This window comes from Ceratosolen solmsi, unplaced genomic scaffold (genome assembly GCF_000503995.2).
Source record: "Ceratosolen solmsi marchali unplaced genomic scaffold, CerSol_1.0 scaffold63, whole genome shotgun sequence".
Taxonomy (NCBI): domain Eukaryota; kingdom Metazoa; phylum Arthropoda; class Insecta; order Hymenoptera; family Agaonidae; genus Ceratosolen; species Ceratosolen solmsi.
This window is the reverse complement of record NW_011948437.1, coordinates 65,872-87,272: the sequence shown is the minus strand read 5'-3', so window position 1 is coordinate 87,272 and position 21,401 is coordinate 65,872. Positions and strand designations below refer to the sequence as shown.

Sequence of the window (21,401 nt, the reverse complement as noted above, 5' to 3'; positions counted from 1 at the left end):
AAAGGCCGACACGTTTCGAGTAAATATTGAATCGCTTGTCTCGCGAAAGGTCGAGGCGATAATTTTGTTTCAGCGAATCTCGTTTTTCTCTTTCGTTATTTTGCTTGAAGGTGTGAATTCCGGTACAAGAATTTACTTGTAATACGATGTACAAATAACATTGTAACAACTGATACAAATACTCTTTGATATTTTACATGTTTATTAATGATAAATATTTTACATTACTTTTTTTCAGAAATTGCTTTACTAATTATATAAATTTTAAACAAATTATTAATAATGTTTGACGCGTTTTCTTTCTAATTTAATAACAAATGTAACAAATGTATACTGTAATTTTCTAGTACGATATGGCATTTTACATACCATAATAAAGTCGGCATTTAATTCTTGGATTTCAAAGTTTGTTATTTTATAGTCAACCGAACAATATTTCTTTTAAAATGTAGCAATAATTTCATTACTGTCAACTATAAAATTTTATAAAGTAAAAGGTTTTATTTGCAAACCTGTTTATGCTCTAAAAATTATTACATATATTTAGATTATTAATATTGTCATTACAATTTATAAATAATAAATCATTTTAATTACTTTAGATTGCTAGTTTCGCAATTGCTTATACTAAAACTGATGATTTATAATGTCACATAAGCAAATAAGTGCTTTTAAATAGCAACAATAATTATAATATCTAGTATGAGTACAAAATATTTTCATTCTAAGAATCACAATATTTTGATATTTATGTGATTGTTTGTCTAAATAAAACATAAATTGCATGCAATTTTTAACTCAAATTAGTTATTGTACTTAGATAAAATAAATTCAAATTTTTTATTTAGTTATAGTAATTAAAGTTCAAGTTTATATATTCTTCAGTAATATTTATATGTAATATATTTACTTGACATAAATAAGATTTTTGACAAAACAAAAACAAAAAAAAACAAAAATCTGATGACAGTAATTACGAGCATAAGTTTGGAAAAATAGGAAAAAGTATTTAAAATAATTTTTCTAAAATCATAATATAATTTTCATTTAATGATTATAAGTATAAATTTATTATTAACTTATTTAAACTTTATTTAATATATGGATAATTTTTTCTTTTGTTTAACAAAACAAAAATAAAATAACTAAGTACCAACGTATTCTCAATATGGATATACCTATAGTTGTATTTTTTTGAATACTAATCATGGTATAGATGAATATTTATGTAATAATATAATAATATATTATTGTACAATAGTATATTTTTTGTATTCATTGAATTAATTTTGAATTACCTTGATATACACTGAAATATCAATCATTCGTGTGTACATAATTAATATGGATATTGTAAAATTCATAATTCTTATAAAATCGTGTATATATGGATGTGGATATGTACATACGACATTCGAAACTATTTAATAAATGAGATATTATATATATATATATATATATATATATATATACGAAAGAAATTATCTATATTTATTTAATTAATACACAAGGATATGATATTTATACAATATGGAACTTTTACAAGTCTAGTATATATGTATATATCTAGTATAATTATTAGTATAATTTTTTACATAATAAATTTTGTGATTCAATCATCATAATCAAACATACATTCTTTTTAATTTATGGAATAGCTTGATAATAATTTATTTTGTTTGTTTCATTAGAATACTTATTATTATTTTATAAAGGCTAAGTACAATTATTTCGAATAATTAGTCAGTAATCGCTTAAAATAAAAGCTAATTTGATACGAAAAATTCAATTTACGCAATATATTGTTTTGAATAGTATTTCTTCTGCATTTTACTTAAGCTATAAAAATTTTATATAATACTTATTGTTTACATTAGTTATTTATATAAATTTTAAAATGTTCGACTTGTACGTATTCATTTGTTTTCGTTGAATTATTTATATTTTTACCGCGAAAAGAGTAAAAATATTTTTGATTATTTCTATTTATCTATTCTAAATATATTTGATTATTATTTTTTTGTTAATGAACAATTTTGATTGAAGATTAAAATTTTAGTATACAAATTTGAATGCATACGAAGGTTCTTTTAGTTTTGATCGCATTCGTCATATAGTACAGATAACAAATTTGTTTTCAATGATTAATTTCTAAAAGATAAGACCTTAATATGAAATAATTTTGTGGTTTATTCATCAATTGTAGGAACATTGAAAGTTCCTTTAGATTTAATCAACTGTGATAACATGACTTTTACAAAGCGGCGAAATTTCAATTAAAATTGATCGACTGCGAAAACGCCTACGGGAAGTTCGAATACTAATAGCGCGTGATCCGTCAAAACGCGCATAGAGACTTTTTCGCAAATATATGATTATATGCGTGTAGGTAGTTAAGCGAGTTGCAAAATGGGAAACAGCGCAATTTCTCTATAAAACTACAGAAGCATTACAAGATATCTGCAAAATGTGTAGCGCACGATGGCGAGCAACCGCTACGCGCTTGGATTCCGCATGTCGTAACGAGTCAGCGACCAACGCGCGCCTGTACAATTACGCGATTATGTGAATTAGGTAATAATTTCCGTATAACTCGTCTCCTCCATCCTCCCCTCCCCGCCCCTCGCCAATCCGCGCTCCATCTTTCCATCTTTCCCTCCCTTTATTGCGCTTATGCATCTTTGGCAGATGCTGCCGGGGGAATTTAAAGACTGAATTGTGGCTTTAAACAACGATTTATTTTCATCGTGAAAGGATTCTAACGATTTGTCTTGATATATTTCACCATTGTTATTGTGAATAGTAATATTGAAGCGACTAATGCTTAATGTGCAAGCTGGAAAAGACTATTTACTTTATAATTAGATAACAAACCGAGTTGAGCAATTTAATTATTATCCCTATAAGAAATAAACATTTATTTGACAAAAGTGAGACAGCATTTTTTTCTTTTTTTTTTCTTTTTTTTTCTTTTTTTTTTTTTTTTTTTTTTTTTTTTTAATAATCTTCTTAAAACAAATTTTGTGCAAGAAAAATATTTTAAATCGAAATGTACTTAACAAAGAAATGCTCGAATTATATACTGAAAACAAATTAATTGAGATTTAAATATTTGATTTAAATAAAGCGAAGGTTTGTGAATGGATTTGTGCGCTTTTCCGATTTTGAGGTCACTTCATTACTTCTACTTCTAACGTAAAAATATCACTCAAATTCTTTTGTAAGACTCTTAATTGGCTATTGCGGAATATTTTAATTGGTTGTCTTTATTATAATACTGAAACAGGAATAATAAATAATCGATTATTTATCCTTTTTGGCATTGTCTAAAATTTGATATGTACTGACGTTAATGGTTTGCAAAATTATTTATTTGCATTGACGCTCGTATCTAATTTATTGAACACTATCTATTCACCTTTTTTTTTTTGTTTTTGTTTTGTTATTATTTTCTGTCACATAATAAAATAGTAATAAATCGATGTAAAACGTATGGGGGAAAAATGTGCTGATGCAGATGAAAAAATTCAGATCACCGACATGCGAAAGTCGAAATTTCGATTATGCAATGTAAAAGTAGCGTCGTTATATTTTGTTTATCGTTCATATATGCATTTCATACGATTGCACGCAAATGCGAAAAAGGAAAAGCGAGCAGAAAAAAGCGGTGCATACGAAGCTGTATAATACTGATATCCTATAGCACTCTTGCCGACACAATTTTTTTTTTTATTTGCTCTTCGTGTTTCGCTCGTACAAATGACCGTAACTCATCCATATGCACATACACGTGTATGGTGAATCGCGCGCGTTAACACGTACGTATATAACTGACCTACTTTTTTACGATTATATATATATATATATATATATATATATGCATTTAACAACTAAGTCAAGAATCTGACCAATAATCGCCTTGTCTTTGCGGTCCAAAAGCATATGTATAAGCATTTGCAAACACGTAGGGGGTAAATGTCATTGAATTGACACATGTAGAAACTTCGACCGATTGTCACGACTTTCCTTCTAATTCCCAACTACTTTATCGATTGATGTATTAATAATCCGTTCAAGTGGATGGGTGTGTAAATAGATCCAATTCCAAGATATTACGATACATTTATGGCTCTATAAGAATGCATCTAAATTCTTAATTTTTGTATATATTAGTTTAGTTATATAATCATTAACTACAAAATAAATATTAATTTGTATTGTATCGGTGAATTTGGTAGATCAAGTTTATAATCGAGTGATTATCTGACAAAGCCTTTAGCTCTAAATTCAAGACTTACAATTTTTTATTTCCATTTCAAAGCAAAACGGTTGATCCGCAATATGCAAAAACCTGCATAGATATTTAGAATGACAAGTGACAAACTTAATTAAATTATGCGAAGTCAAAAGTAGGCCCATGACGTATAAAATTAATTTGTTGACTTAATTGCGGTCTATTAAACTCAATATATCACCATAGTACCAACTTAATTAATTTTATAATCGCTCGTAAATTAATCGGAGTTTTAGCATGATTCTTATTCAATAAAATTATTTTTATGAATAATTATTAAGAACCGAACAACATTCATTTTATATATTTCTAGCTTGTATACAATTAGAGTGTATCACTTTAGGAAAGCCAAGTGTTTAATAATTCTATTTTTTCACATCAACTTGAACACTATTTGTCTTAAAAATTCATAGAAGTATAGATTTAGTGATTTGAACTTTACACAGTTATTGTTTTATAGGAACATTAATAATTTCTAAAACAATGTACATTTAACGCGATTGTTTTTTTTTGTTTGTTTGTTTGTCTTTTTATTAATTTACTTTGAAATTGAAGCAAACATTTTTATTAAAAAAAAAAAAAAAAAAAAAAAACTAGTTTCCTCTTCTTATAAAGAAAAGTAAGTGATCGTTTTACTATATTTTCTTAAATTAGATGTTTCATATAAAATACGAATGACTGATTCTTATGATGATTGAGTCTTGATCTGGTTATGAACCAGATTCAAATTTATAATTTGAATTTTTTTGAAATTTGAATTGCCTTTATTTAAAATTTTATTTTAATATGTTAAATACATAAATAAATATGAAAATAAATACAACAATTTAATAAACTAAATATGTAATTGTACGTATAAAATGTCAATACATTAATTATACTATACAAATTAAAAATAAAATTTTATTTTATATAATTTCTATTCACATATTTTAAAAAATTCGATTTTAGATTTTAAACAACGTTAAATAGCAATTCATGTCTATTAATCAACTCAATTTTGTAATTGAAATAAAGTAGTTGGTATTTTAATAAATGATATATGGCGTATTAAATATTATATAAACTTACGGATCAGGAAAAATCAAGTATTCATTACTGTGGCTCACCTGTAACAACAAAAATTTTAATTAGATAATAGGATATATATTTCAATTAGATAGGGAAATAAAAGTTACAATTGTTTTTTCTTTTTTCTTTTTTTTTTTAATTTTAATTAAACTTTTTTTCTCATTTCCCGACCGACTCTGCCAATTTCATTAACGCGTTCAAAACTTTTAAAATTTTCACATTTTTATCGTTAAATATTTATTCCCTTCAATTGAAACAATATAAATTATTCATACAAAGCTTATAAAAAAATCTTTTTTTGTATTAAAACATGTTCATCAAATTTCCTGATAAAAACGCATATCATGTATAAGTATTGAATTGTAATAATTACAAACTCAGTAGCAATGATGAACACAATGAAATGAGCTTAAATAAATTGTAGAACATTTTTACGCATCTTATACAAATTATTCGTCGTACTAGTACATCTCGCGATCTCACATTATTAGGTACGTTCCTCTTCCTTCTTTCCCGCTATTTTTCATTTGACGTGCAATAAAGTAAGTGGCGACAGGCAATTGACTAGTGGCCTGCCGCCACTTGCCGATGGAAAACAAACGGTACATCGTTCCAAATTTGTTTTCTTCGACAACGCTATTGAAACTTCAGTTCTTGCCGACATAAGTAATCGTAAATAGCTCTTAAATTTTGCATTACTGGCTTACGCAATCAATTTTGCAGACAATAATGGAATTTCTTTTAATACAGTCACTTTAGGAGCATCGTTCCCTTGATTATCGTCAGAGCGAGATTTCACGGGAGGTGTAATTTAACTTTACTTCACTATAATTATAGTAGTAATGTACTTTATTATAAATTATAAACTTAAGTATCGTGTGTTTAAGTACCGGACACAAGTCGATAGTATTTTATTTACAAGATTGTAGAACAAAAATTTCAGAAACTACTATTTAAAATAGAATTTATATATATTTTTAATTCGTTAAGTGAACAAAGAACAATAATATTTTTAAACAACAACATTAAAACTTTTTTATGAATTCATTACTATTTAATGTATGTAATAAGAATAAAATAAAATGTTTAACCAATGCTTTCATAAAGCATAATCCAACTTTTAGTTTTACTAATACTTTTTGTTGTAAGTTAAATAAAATATTCGACAATTAAATCTATATAATTCAAACTGATTTATATTGCAATGAAATGTATTAATTCAAAGCCACGTTCGGCCATCCAATTAAAAATATTATAATAAATTAAATTTATAAAAACTAAATTATTCATAATATAGGGAGGATGGTATTAACCTTAAAGGTTAATAATATTGACCTCAAAAATGTTTAATTCATAATTTGTTTCCAATCAAAAAAAAAAAAAAACTTTATTCAATAAGAATGTAACTTTTACGATTATGGTTATCTTAAAATATTGTTTCTACCATTTCTCTAAAATGGATTATTTTTTATTTATTATTTATGCGATGCATATTTATAATACAAAAATTGAGAATCTGTTACGAAAGTTTTTTTAATTAAGTTTTAAGACAGTGTTGCTTGAATGTCTCGTACAAAACATGTTAACTTCCTACATTCTAACTTTCAAGATTTCACTTTCCACTACCTATTATCTCACGTTATTGTCGTTCATTGTCGTTCAACATTATTATTATTATTATTATTATTATTATTATTATTAATAATAATAATATTATTAATGATAATAATAATAATGTTGAACGACAATGAACGACAATAACAATAACAATGACGAAAATAATAATGATGATCATGATGATGATGGTGATGATGACGATGCTGACATTGATGATAGTAATACAAGAAATTTTAGGGAGACGTGTTTCTTTAATTATCACATAACGGTCCTTCTAATAAATTAATAATTTATTTTTATTATGTAATTAATTATTATTATCTCATTTGATTGTACTATTATTAAATTTTTAATTTTATGAATATAAATTATTTATTATTATTCATTTAATACAATAATCGGTATTGATCTAAATTTGAAACTTTTTCTGCATATAATATAGTATTAATTATATTTGAAAGAATTTTACTTAACCAACAAAATAACTAGAAATAAGCCAATAAAAAAAAAAATGACAAGAACCAATGAAAGTTGGAAATACTATAAACAGGATACAAGGGAAATGGACGTTAAAGAAAAAAAGCTATCGGAGGCGATCGATTTTAGTTGCTCGCGTACTTTCATTTCGCGAACATGGATTCTCAAAAACAAAGATAGAAAGAGAGAACGAAAGAAAGACAGTAGTTTTGTCGCGTGACAGGAAGAGAAAAATTAATGGTTACGGCGCGGAGTTGCGTCCGCGTGCGCGATATTATCGGTTGCCAAATGAACACACACCCAAACACACACACACACACACACACACACACACACATACACGATAACAAGCAACACACGTTCACTGCATCATATGGTTGTCGATGAGCTTAAATTTATATCAATAAAGGTAAATGTTAATCATGGGATTGCAGTCTTGTGACTTACTATTCAATCAGCATCCTCATTGCAAACCTAAAGTGCGAAGATATTTATTTGGCTCAAAAACAACAAATCATTAATATTACATAGGTCTTATTTATATAACCGAAAATCTTTTTTGTTTCCTGCCAAGATGAAACTATTAACGGTATTTTACTTACCATATTTAAAATACTATATTGCAATACATTAGTGATAAATTGATAATTTGATTCCAAAAGTTTGCTCGCTTTAAATGATTGCAGCTATTTTTTATAAAAGAAATAATCATATTTTCTTTAGATTATACGCACTTCGAAATAAAATTTATCAATAATTACAGTTTATTCATCAATACTTAGCATTGTAATTGAATATAAGTATTTATATAAGTATTTATATAATCATCTTTAAATTAAAAATATTAAATGAACTATATCTCCTAGTTATTTTATGGCCGAGTACAAATCCGCAAATTATTTACATAGAATAATGCTGCTTTACAATTGTTTTTAAACATTAAATCTTAAATAAATTTTTCATTGTATGTTATTCATTGATCAAGCAAGATAAAAGGACAAATAGCAGCCTGTGTAATAATGGTTTGCAATAAATAAAGCAACATTTTCTACACAAATTGTGAATATGCAAGTAAAATTCTAGTAATGTATTGATTGCACGTGTCTATATATATTTTGCATTGTGACTCTTTCACGATGCAAAAAAATCATTATGTTTTCAAGTTAATTTCTCTAAGATTCTGTGTCTTATTAAATATATTATAATACGGTTTATAAGGAAATACTGTAGGGTTATTCATCACTGTTGCCATTTTCATTAATTTGAAATGAAAAGAATTCATTTAACTTCGTACATTAACAATTTGTTCTCGGAACACTGACATTATAATAATTGGTGTAATATCGAAAAGATGACTGATAGGTTCAACATTGCATATATGAACGGAATACTCGTATATTATCTCCCGCACTCCCCTTTCTCCCTCACTCGCTCACTCGCTCACTCTATTAGTATAATTATCCCTTTATTGAAAGCAAATGAACAACTAGTGTATCATATCGTTGCGTCAGCTATGCTTCTGACTTGCCCCAATATCTATTATAAGGATAAATTATGGTAAAAATCATCTTCGAACCGTTATTATTTAAAACAATAAATCTTTGCTTTTTATTTCAAGCTCGTTTTTCTTCACTGTGTATTTCATTGCTCATTGGTTAAATGCAAAAGACGTGTAGTTTTTAAAATATTTACGAGTTTTTAAAATTGGTTGTAAAGCTTGAAACTGAATACATGTATATTATGTATTTTTTTTAAAGAGCTAACTTTATTATTAGTAATTTGTCGTTATTATGAAAAATGTAAGATTTAGATATTGTACAATAGTTCTATAATGTTGGTGATTTATTAATTTCTCCCTCTCTCTCTCTCTCTCTCTCTCTCTCTCTCTCTCTCTCTCTCTCTCCCTACTCAATTTAAATTTTGAAGGTCATAATTATTTTACAAGAAAATTCATTTTTAGAATATGAGGATTAGGTAAAAATTAGAAAATTATAAAAATTACAAGAAAATCGATTTTGGTTAACTTCCAACTTGCCTTGCTTATCTTCCACAATATATATTATTTATATATCTATTCATTTATATTTATATATCTAGTGTATCTCCATAATTTCACTTATCCAAAACTACAAAGATATTCATAAGACAAGAATGCGATCGTAACGCGATTTATACAGAAGAGCAATTTATCCAACACTTGTACCGACAAAGTCCTACAGTCGCGTCCAAACGTACTTACATCGCTGCTTCCTCCTACTATGCAAGAAAATTCCAACGTCACTATAAACTCTGCACGAGCAAACTCAATGGGGTGTAGGAGGAAATTGACACACTGGCTTTTGCTAATTAAGTATTATCAAGGTCGATCTGATCGATAATGTGAATTATCAATCGTTGTAGTCCCATCGCAAATACGATGTTTTGTCATTGTAAGCTCTGGTTCGAGACGTCATATTGATTGACAATGCACGTTGAGCTTCCGTAATGATGCTATGTCGAATCGAGTGTCATAATTGTCGACGAAATAGTGAGCATTTAATATTTGAAATGTGCAATATTACCCTTGGACGATTTAATATGGTCTATGTTCTAAAATTTTAAATTCAATTAAAATATAAAGGGAGGCTCGGGGAGGCTGATCAATAGCTTGTAAACATCAAGGCGGTCTTTTGTAAATACACAAGTTTCGAGGAATGAATGCTAGAGCGCCAATATAAATATCCAAACATAGCCGTGAGAGATTGTGCCTGTTTTCAGTAAAAAAAAAAATAAAAAAAAAAAAAAAAAGTCCTTAATGAAACTCAGTGGAATTATTAAAATTCGTCTCGAGCCGCGAACATTGCAACGAAGGTCAAAATGCGAATGAGCGTGCGTTTATCTTTGGCTTGCGATACAGACATCAAGATTACAATGTAAATAAAATGAAGGAGGTGTTAAAGAGATGCACAAAGCCTGTCACAGATGGAAATCTTTTTGACTTGGCTTATGAAAAAAAAAAAAAGAAAAAAGAAGAAAAAAAAAAAGAAAAAAAGATGCTAAATAAATATCGACACTCACGCATTTATAAATACAGCAATTTTTCAAGATCCATTGTACATTTTTGTATATCTTTCGGAAGCTATAATCATAATTGTTGGCGAAAAATGTATTTTTGCCTGAATGATAAATTGCTGATTCGTAATTAAAAGCTTCGCGTTGGCAAAGAAATTTAGCTATTGAAATGTCGCTAATTGCACAGTACAGCACATATACTCGAATTGATTTTATTCTACCATACTTTCTTCTACGTCATATTGTGCACATAAAGTTTATAGAGGTTTTACACGTGTCTAGTCGTTACCTTTGTCCTCGAGGAAACCACTGGCGTATTCCGCACTGTTCGCGCTGCTCCCGTATTACAACAAATTACATTACGTGTCTTGTAATTGGAGCATGTAAGACATTAACTTACATATTTGAATTTAGTAGGCATGAAAGAAAATTGATCCATCGAAGAATAATTTGGATATATTAAAATTTTATTGCTGATAGCTTAAGATATATATATATATATATATATATATATATATATATAGTAATCGATGTATTAGGTTTAAATTGTTTAAGCTAATAATAAATTAATTCAAAATAATTTAATAAAAAGATAAAGTCTTTGAATTATCGTCTCCGTCTTTAAAAAATCATTGTCATATTTTTCCTTTTAAATCCATGAATAATAGATTGGCTAATGTTTATGAATTATTTACACGAAGAAAACAGGAAACGAGCGCATCTTTGATACGTGCTTTTATACTTTATAGATACTTCAATATTACGATTATCATTACTAATTCACCATGATAATATATGAATATTAGTACAAATATTCTCATATCGCTTCGATAAAAATGAAACGGCTTTATTTCAAACGGAACTAATGATTATTTAATCTGAGACGAAGTCATTTTTTAGTGTAAAGCAGCGTAAAGTTTTACGGTAAGAAAACAAATATGAATGACAAATGGCGATTGACGGCTTAGTACCACATTAGAACCTTGAACTTTTGAAAATATCAATAGTAGGTCTAGGTGAAGCCAGTCCAAGTAAATACTATTAAACTTAGTTTAAAAGACCTGGAGTGAATAATTCCGTCAACTGTATACAGAATAAATGTTGGAAGCAAAGTAACTTAAAAGCGCTTATGACGACCGAGTTAAGAGCGATTCAATTTGTTCATAAGCAGTCGGCTGTTTTCACATTCTCATACACATAGAAAGAATCTCGTAAATTAACGATAAATAATCGAAGAGGAGTCACGTCGTACAATTTTTGTTCATCGTAGAAAATAAGCTTTAATTAAAACGCACAAAAATTACATGGAGAATAAAGAAAAATTACTCGGGAGTGAAAAAAGAATAGCACTCGTTGTCTTTTTCCTAATCATTTACGACATTTGTCGACACAGTTTATCCAACCTCTCTAATATTCACAATTTATTGTAATTATATCATTTTAATTTCGATGTAATCTCTCAAATGCTTTAGCCTAGGTTGGCAAATTATGTCACATCGAGTTTACAGTTCGTAGGCCTTTAGTTTATTGATTCTTCGATGGAAGATGATTTGACATCTATAGCACGGCACTTTGTTAACGTAATCGGAATTTCATTTTAATTAACACCTTCATCAATAGGAATAATGAACGATTTCAGAATCACGCCTCATCCTCCAGTAAATCTATTGAATTCACTGGAGTTATGTACTTTACCAACTTTTACCAGTTTGTACTAAAGTGTAACTAATAATTCAATTCATTTTCAATGCAATTTTATCTCGTACAAAATTTTTCACTTTCAAAGACGTAAATCTTACTCGCTTCAATCCTAACAGTTAAATGATAAAATTCATACGTAAATTCTGTGTGTTTCCACAAAATCTTCAATATTTATCAAACATAAATTCTTACGCATATTCAGAGTAAAATGCAAGGTAAATTAATTCCATATTAATGGAAAAATTGATATATTATCTAATTCGATAGTGTACTATGTGAGATCGTCGTCGGCTTTTCTCTTTAGGCAAACATTGCAACATAAAATCATTTTTCCCATCATTCCAACAGTGTCATAATATTCATTACCGACTACAGCTTTAGGCTTTTTAGGCTTGATCGTTCGCTCCTCGGTGAAACAAAATATTAGAGATCTCCTCGAGCACGTAATTATTCACTGCGATACCAACAATAGTGGACTAAGAATTTATTTTTCAACGATGAGAAAAATTCTCCACGTTTAATGGAACAACGATTATCATTTCGCCGTATTTTACTCCAAACAACGCATACATAACAATAATATGTTGGCGTACTCATCTCGCGAGTGAAAGTGCACATTAATGATTGACTCGAGTAACTCTCGGTTGGCCTATCACGAAAATACTTTTGATGTATACGCGTACTAACTAGGTACACGCATTTATTAAGGTACACGTTTGCACATGTGCAATATGTATGAGATATATCCATTCGTATGTCTCTACGAGTGTTATTATTAGTATTTGTTCTAATGGTACCAAAAACATGTGTGAATTGAAAATTACAAAAGTATAAAGATGAAATCTGTATTTCGTCGATCTTTCGTGCCAAGTATTTTTATGTTGATGCGAATTAGCTGACATACCTTTATTTTACAATAAATTGATAATAAAATAATTATAAAATAAACGTCAGTTGCACAATTTAGTAACAAATTTTGAAAATGTATACATTCCATTGCCCTTTATTAATAAATAAATTAATACTGGTCTCTATAATAAATACTTTCTATTGGTATAATTCAGATCTTTTTTGCTATACAATGAACAACAATATAAATCGGATGCCAATCTTTGTTTTAGTCGAATTAATTTCTCATACATAATCAGAAAATTTAATGCGATCCTCGAATATATATTGAAGGAACGATGAATATATAAAAGTACAATTAGTTATTTTATAATTTAATGAAGCTTCGCACAAGACTAGTTTACAGTTTGCCGTCACTCTATGAGCTCCGAGTGAGATTAAAAATTTGTTTTAAAAATTTCTAATTTTCACCTAATCTATTAATTTTTATACTTTACACGGCAATTTTTTCTCATTATTAAATTTTACAAAATAATCTTTTTAAGAGATAATTTGGAATAAAAATTATAAATTCAAATTAATGTAATTATATACATATATATTGAAATTATAAATTAAATACTAATTTTTTTACATTTCGTTTTTATTTATATAATGCAATGTTAATCGATATATATTAAAAAAATTAACAAAGTATGCATTTAAATAAAAAATTATAACTATACGTAGCTTTGTGCATTTAACACCAGTTATCAAATTTAATTTTACAAGCTAATTAATATATAAACTACGTATTTAGCAATAAAATTAATTAGCATTACTTGAAATATAGTTTCATGAGTAAAGTATTTATGAATTTAATCGTATCATTTTTCCTGTTTTCCTATAAATTACTACTTAAAAATGAAGTACTATTAAAACAAACTAAGAATAATCGATTATTTACATTAAGCAGAAAAACAAAAATTCTTAATAATTAAGTTAAACGATTAAATAATTAAGTAATGTATTTAAGAAAAAATATTGCCATAAGTGCCTATTTTAATATTTAAATATTCATTATTATAGGAGGATTTATTATTTGCTTCATATTTATCATTAAACTTGTAATATTTATTACTTTATTAGTTTCACCAAGTGTATTTTTAAATTGCATTAATAAAGCGAAAATATCGCCGATAAAATGTAAATTTAATAATATTCAAGTCTTTCATAAAATGATGAATATTATGTTTTAAATGACAATGAATTCGTAAAAAAATATCACCTTATATTTTTCCATTTGCTTTTCAAGTAGAAGAAATAGACAGTGAGGCTTATATTGATATACAGATAACATTTGTGGTTTAATTCCAACAAATATTTTTCTTTTCACATTATTTATACTTTATTAAAATCTTGTAAATTAAGTTTGAGTTTTAAGTCACTATAAAATACAATTTAAAATTACAAGTAATAAATTTAGCAGAAGTAAACGATATTGTAAGATTATTATTAAGAATTAAATGAACGAAGAGAATGAAGAGACTACGTGAAATACATGAAGTTCGACTTAAACTAACCGAAGTTACTTCACCGAGTTACCTATTAATAGTATTATATATCTGTAAAAATCCATATTGAATCTCTGAGATGTCAAAGCTTTCAAACATTATGAGTCATGCAGTTTTCTTTACTATAAAATCAAGATTTTCATTATTTTTGCGACAATTCGACTACGTACACATTATTTATATATATATATATATATATATATATATATATATTGAACATTGTGAATAATAATGTATAATTATTAGAATGAAATTTTTGATTATTTTTTCATTTAGTATATTTGGATATTATAATAATGTGCAAAGAAGCAGAGGACAAAAACATTTTAGAAAAATGTTCCGATGCTGTACACTTGAATGCTTGTGCTGGAAGAAAAGGTATTTTTTTATTCTTATTTCTTAATCAAAATTCGTGTTTCAATTAAATTATAATATTTAACTAAATTATTTTCTAAAAGAAAGTTTACATTTAATGAATCAAAATAGCAATTTCTCATTTCATTAATAAATCCAATCATTTTAATATTAGTTTTTTTTTTAACAGCTATTATCCCATACTCTTTAAAGTAATGCTCTAATTCCTAAAATTAATACTTTTCCTTAATAGACAAATACTAATTATCATTATATTTATATAGTATTACATGCATTGAATGTACGCGAAATAAATATTAATTTATTTGCATCGTATATTGATAATGTTTATTCGGGACAATTGTATTCTAATGAAATTTTAATAATACTTAACTTTTAAATACAGAAGAATAATAAATTATTGTTATTGTCACTGCGCTTAAATTATTCTACAATATGTCGTGAAAAAAGGAAATTATTATTATTATGGTAAGAGGTTGTTTAACAATTTATGCAAGATATTGTTGTCAGATATAGTGATTATAAAACATAGTTTCAATGCTTAAGAATTAAATGATAAAATAAATTTACATTAATAGCCAACATATAAATTAACTTATATAAAAAGTCTCATAACTTTATAAAAATTAATTTAACGGTCTTCGGTTAATCGTGAAAGAAAATAGTTGAATTATTGTTTTATATAGATTACCTACGACATATTCATACACTCGCTCATGCGGATTCTTTATATTCGTTATCGGATGCGTTGATAAGAAAAAAATTATTGCGCCCATATTGATTTTTAAAATAAGCCCTAAATTACTGTATGTACCATTATAAAACATAATGATGTTTTATATTTTGTATATATTAAACAATATTAGTAAATTGTATCAATTACTATTTTGAGATGTAATATAGATCTTATTTGTAATAGAAATTTTCTGTCGTAGTATTTACCGGAACACATAATATTAATTACTACTTTTAGTCTGATTAATGTTACATTATATAAGCTATTATAAAAAAATAAAAAATAAATTTTCTTCACGAATACAATATAATCAAAAGTGTAAAATTGTAGTTTCGAGTTTTAGTATTCAATGAAAGCAGATTACGACTTAGAAAAGAAAGTCCGATATACCGTATGTATGTATTAAAATTTATGAAAAGAAGTACAAAATTAAAAATGATTTCTAAACATGAGTTATAAAAATTGTTCAAATTTATTTTAATATTAATCACTGTATTGCGTATTTAAATTACTTTAAATATATAAAATAAGTTGCATAGATAATTGATAGATAAATTAATGCTTTATTAATTTTTGGCTAATTTTTTCATTGATCTCTTGAAAGTTTATAATCCAATTGATATAAAAATTATCACGAAGACAGTGTGATGAAAATTTATTTCAATGAATAGCAAATGTTATTTTACATTATGTGTCACGATAAACAGACCTTTAGCATTATATTTATTTCAATGAATAGCAAATGTTATTTTACATTATGTGTCACGATAAACAGACCTTTAGCATTATTGTAAAATTTTTTTTTTTTTTTTTTTTTTTTTTTTATTGCTTATAATATTGGCTCAAAAGTTAAGACTCGATGACCGAGTATCAAATATCTACAAGCATTTAAAATTTAAAATTTTTCAGCAAGAACAAATCAATTACTGGCCACGTTCTTAGATAAAAAGAATCCAATGATTTACGCATCCACTAACTCATTATGTATTATATGCCACAATGTTTATATTCAGAGCTAATTTTGACGCGCTAATTTGACGATCATAGCACCAGTGATTTATAACTTGATTAATAGTGGATCGATCGATATAACAAAATAATAATTGGAATTAGGTATTGAGTATATTACGTAAGATAATGTAAAAACATTCTCTTTCGATACCCAGATGTGTCATGTAATGCAGAACATTTACACACCTATAAATATGTAACGTATGTTAAATTCAATTTTATTTATCTGTATTTCGGCTATAATTTATAAATTATTATATAAGGCTAAAAAAGCACTTAATTATTTACAGTTACAAGCCTAGCCATAGTTAAATAATATGAAAACTATTGAATAAAAATTCATGGAAATACGCTTCTTCGTATAGTAGTTAAAAATTCTATCAATAATATATGAAATTTGTAGAATATTGAAAATATATTGATCATTTATTTGAAATCAGTCAGGATGGAACATTTATTTAATGAAATAAGTATATTATGTTTTTTTTTATCTAATGCATTGAAAGTAAGTAATTATTCGTAGGAAAATTAAGGTTATTAAAATTAGTTGAATTAGAAGGAAATATTTTATATTAAGAGTATGTAAATGGGATTATTATAATGATTGAAAATCCTAATTTAATAGGCATAATAATAATTATCATTGATATTAAATTGATAAAGTGGCATTTTTCTAATTGACTTTAATAATTTTTTATTTCATTTATCATTGATTAATGAAAATTCTTGTTTATAATAATTGAACTATAAAGATAAATTTTGAACGATAATATAAATTTATTAATACGGAATATTAGATGCAATTAAAGGATTAATACATTCATCAAGTAACTGTCTATATTCTATATCATGAAATTATTATAATTTGATGTTTGATGTATTATATTTTGATATCGTTCTTACCATACAAATACAAAATTGATTTTAAAAATTATCATTCGTTATTAATTATGTTAGCCTTGCGGATTTGGAATAATTTTCTTACGAAATCCTAATCAATCTCAATTTTTATCCGTTTAAATTCAGAAAATTGATATTCAAGTACACTCGCACCAGCATAAATTACCTATGAAATATGCATTATCCGCGACTATAAAAATATTGAAACTCCATGTCAATATTTGATACATATTCTAATTTTATTATCGATGCTTCCCCTTTATCTCACCGCTTTACAAATGCATTTAAATATAAATATTTTTTTCTATTTTTAATACAAGACAAGTACATCTACGCGAAGTCAGCGGCAAAGTTAACAATTATTTACAATGAAGAGAAAGTTATGCTAGAATCTACGAATGAATTATAATACTTATGAAATATCTCTACAAGAAAGTTTAATTCTCATGAAATTTACAAACGAGATGATCCTCTCTTTATCCCATTATCGTAAGTGCAACGCGATTGTACAAACTTTCATTCTTCTTATACCGATTCTTCAGTTTTCAGTATCAATAGTTCGACCGCCAACCATGTAAAACAAAAGAAAACACATTAGAACTGATTTTTAAAAACAATCGAATGTTTCGTAGGTGTCGATCAGTCGTCCTGAAATTATTGAAATTACTTCGAATGCCGTATTATCGCTTGATCGAATCTTAAGCTTCCCGAATGACCAAAATGTAGCCAAGTTACGAGCTGTAACATTAGCGAATAAATTTCACGTAAAACAGTCTTACTACATCTTATTAAATAAATACAAGAGATTAATTTCACCATTGTGCACGTACGGACATAGACGAAGATAGAGTCAGCCGAAAGTCTATTAGAAAATCGTATTACGTGATCATCGTGTGCGAGTGTCTACGAAACCTGTCGCTCTCTACGTCATTTCTCCAGTTTACACTAGAAACAACGTCGAACGAGGATTTTCTTATAGAATTCGAGTTGCAGATTTCTCGAAATATATTTCCTCGTATTATCGAGCGCCTTATTGAAGCCGAATATTGTCTTAGCCTATTTTATATTTTCAAACCGAAGCGGCAATTCCAGTTTAGAAATTATTGCTCCGTGACGTCATTTTAGAAAAATAATCCATAGTGTGAGATCATGCTGTAAATCGTGTCTATATACAATACTTATTTAATACGTAATAGCCGCCATACAAGCTCTATTGGCTTTACGAAATAAGCCACTTTAAAGGAATTCGAGTGCATTTTACAATTTTAATAATTTTATTGGATTAAATTAAGGAACGTTAATTTCCTTGGCCATGTTAAAAAACCAAAACAACTAATTTATTTATGAATTTTACACATGCCTGACAAATTTTGTTAATTAACAGGCGGTTGAATCCTCAATTGTGATATGCAATTACATCGATTGGAAATAAATATTTAGCTGCTTGTATTTTTTTTTTTTTTTTTTTTTTTCAACCGTCCTGATCTATCCGACCCTAGGCAACAAATACGTAATCCAAGCCTTGGTCCTAAAACTACATCGAGCGCTATTTTCCACTTTTAACTACATTTGCTCCTGACGTTCTCATTCAATTTACGTAGCTGATAAGGACAGTAGCGCGCGGATAATCATTGAGAAATTTAGCAGAGCAGGCGGCAGCGCTCTAAAATTGGAATTGGATTGGCCGTTCGAAACGATCCAGCGTCCCAACAAATGATGTAACCAGCACACCAATGTGATTCGCATCGACGAGATCGGTATTTGCGCGGCCGGATTATTAAGAGACGCAATTGGTTGATGAAAAGGGTGTTAATAATACCTAGAGCGAAGGCCGCGTTGTGGCTCCGGGGAGGTGTGTCGTAAAGCTCCGAAACCCAGGTGTCTAAGAGCCCGTGGAGCGACAGCTTTCCTTTGTCCTCGGTTTCTTGCGCAGCTTCTGTCCGTGCGCCTCGATCCCCTGAGGAGTAACTGCGAGGCTCATGAGCCTCCCCTTTGGGGGTGGGCGTCGATCTTTTCTCTCGCGGCCTATATCACATAGTCCCCGGCGGGCCCTTACTTCCACACCTTATGCTCCGGGTTCGCGGTCGCGCTCCCGACGGCGGGCACCGCGCACTCGATAATAACAAAAATCAAGATTGATGGGCGATCGCTCGTAATCGCTGGATCTTCCTCTGCCTTGGCGTCTTTTGCCGGACGCGAGCGCGCGCGTGCTAAAGTCGAAGCGCGGCGTCGATCCTCGCTCCTTCCTTATCTAACTACGACCTGTTCGAGTCCTGCCGCGAGACTGAGCCTCTCAAATTCAACGACTGACTCGGCGGCGGCGACGATGACGACGACGACGACGACGACGACAACGACGACGACGACGATGACGACGACGACGACGACGCCGCCGCTGCTGCTGCTGCTGCTGCTGCTGCCGCCGCTGCTGCTGCTGCCGCCGCTGCTGCCACCGCCGCAGCCATCGCCGCCGAATCCCCCCTACCCGCCTTTCTCTACCCATTGCCCCTTTCTTCACCTGGCGTTCGCTGGATCTCATCCCGTCCCCCACCCCGCCCCCGCAGCCGCATACTAGCCGTCCGTATCTTGACTGTCGAGCGAGAGGCTGTGCTTTTCGTTTTTTCCTCGTTTTTCCTTCGAGAGACGAACGCGCTCGCATCTTTGCTATTGCGTAGGGCTCACGATACCGGACTATTATACCGGTCGTTGAAAAAGCTGACCTTCTTATTGACGAAGGGAAAGTTGTTAAGAGCTTGGTTAAACTGACCGAAATCGCCGCGATCTGTGTTTGTTAAAAAGCCTATTCGATCTTCGGCATTTTATTCGGCTTGTGTCGCTTAAAAGAATTCGTTGAAATTCGTCTCGGCTAGCGATACCCTCGTTACTCTATGAGCTTTTACGCTTTAAAGCTTTTCTAATCGTTGGTTATCCAGCAAAGATGGTATTTCACATTTTAACTAGCTATAATCAGGTTAATAATTTCTTTCTAATATCTGGCGTTCTTAGGATTTTCTCTGTTCATATTCATGGATCCAGAAATTATGTAGGCCATTCTGGCATCGAACTGTTCTTTCCAGGTTATTCACCGTTCATCACTTATGATGCTTATATTGAAAGGTCATCTTTTTATAACAAAATAACTTTCTTTAATAAAATGAGAGTGGATAAATGCTCGATACATCGAAAGCTTATTTGTCGAGTTGCCTTATTATAAATCGAGGAAAACTTATGCCCATAAGATATATTATGAAAATCGATGGTCTATCAATTAACTTTTTCACATGGCAATATTTATTTCCAAGATCCATTTTAAGGAACATCGCCGAACTTCGAATATAATAAATAAAACGCACAAACATTGAGAAATTCAACTTAATATTTTATAGAAGTGATCGAATAAAAAGATATTTCAGAATTCAAAAAAGTAATTCTTTTTTAAATAATTAATATTCTCAGCTGTTCGTACATCAGCAGATAACTACCGAACAGTAAGTAATTATTGTACATTTTATTTTATTAAAGTAACATATGAATTTCCATGCACGAATTGTCCAAATTAATTAGCATTGAGTATTCCATTATTCCGTATCGATGTTTTTCTTTAATAATGTCTATAAGATTGAAATTATTGACTTTTAATCTAATAAAAATATATCCGCTAATAATCCAATAACTTTAATTTAACAATAATTTTACTAATACATACTCTTTTAATTACTGGGTATATAAGAATAATTTTACTGTTTGCCGATACAAATGAATTACA

General features: G+C 28.7%; 1 protein-coding gene across 2 annotated transcripts in view; it reads right to left on the bottom strand.

Moving 5' to 3' along the window:
- The window catches only part of snu (ABC-type transporter snustorr), a 79,655-nt gene that overhangs the window by 30,796 nt on the left and 27,458 nt on the right, over window positions 1–21,401 (bottom strand). Inside the window, exon 1 of one of the 2 annotated variants that reach the window (XM_011503268.1) lies at window positions 19,455–19,612. The exons of the other annotated variant lie outside the window; for it this stretch is intronic. The gene's annotated coding sequence lies outside the window, so the exon portion shown is untranslated. Of the gene's footprint in view, window positions 1–19,454; window positions 19,613–21,401 lie in introns of those variants that run through there. 2 annotated transcript variants of the gene reach the window in all.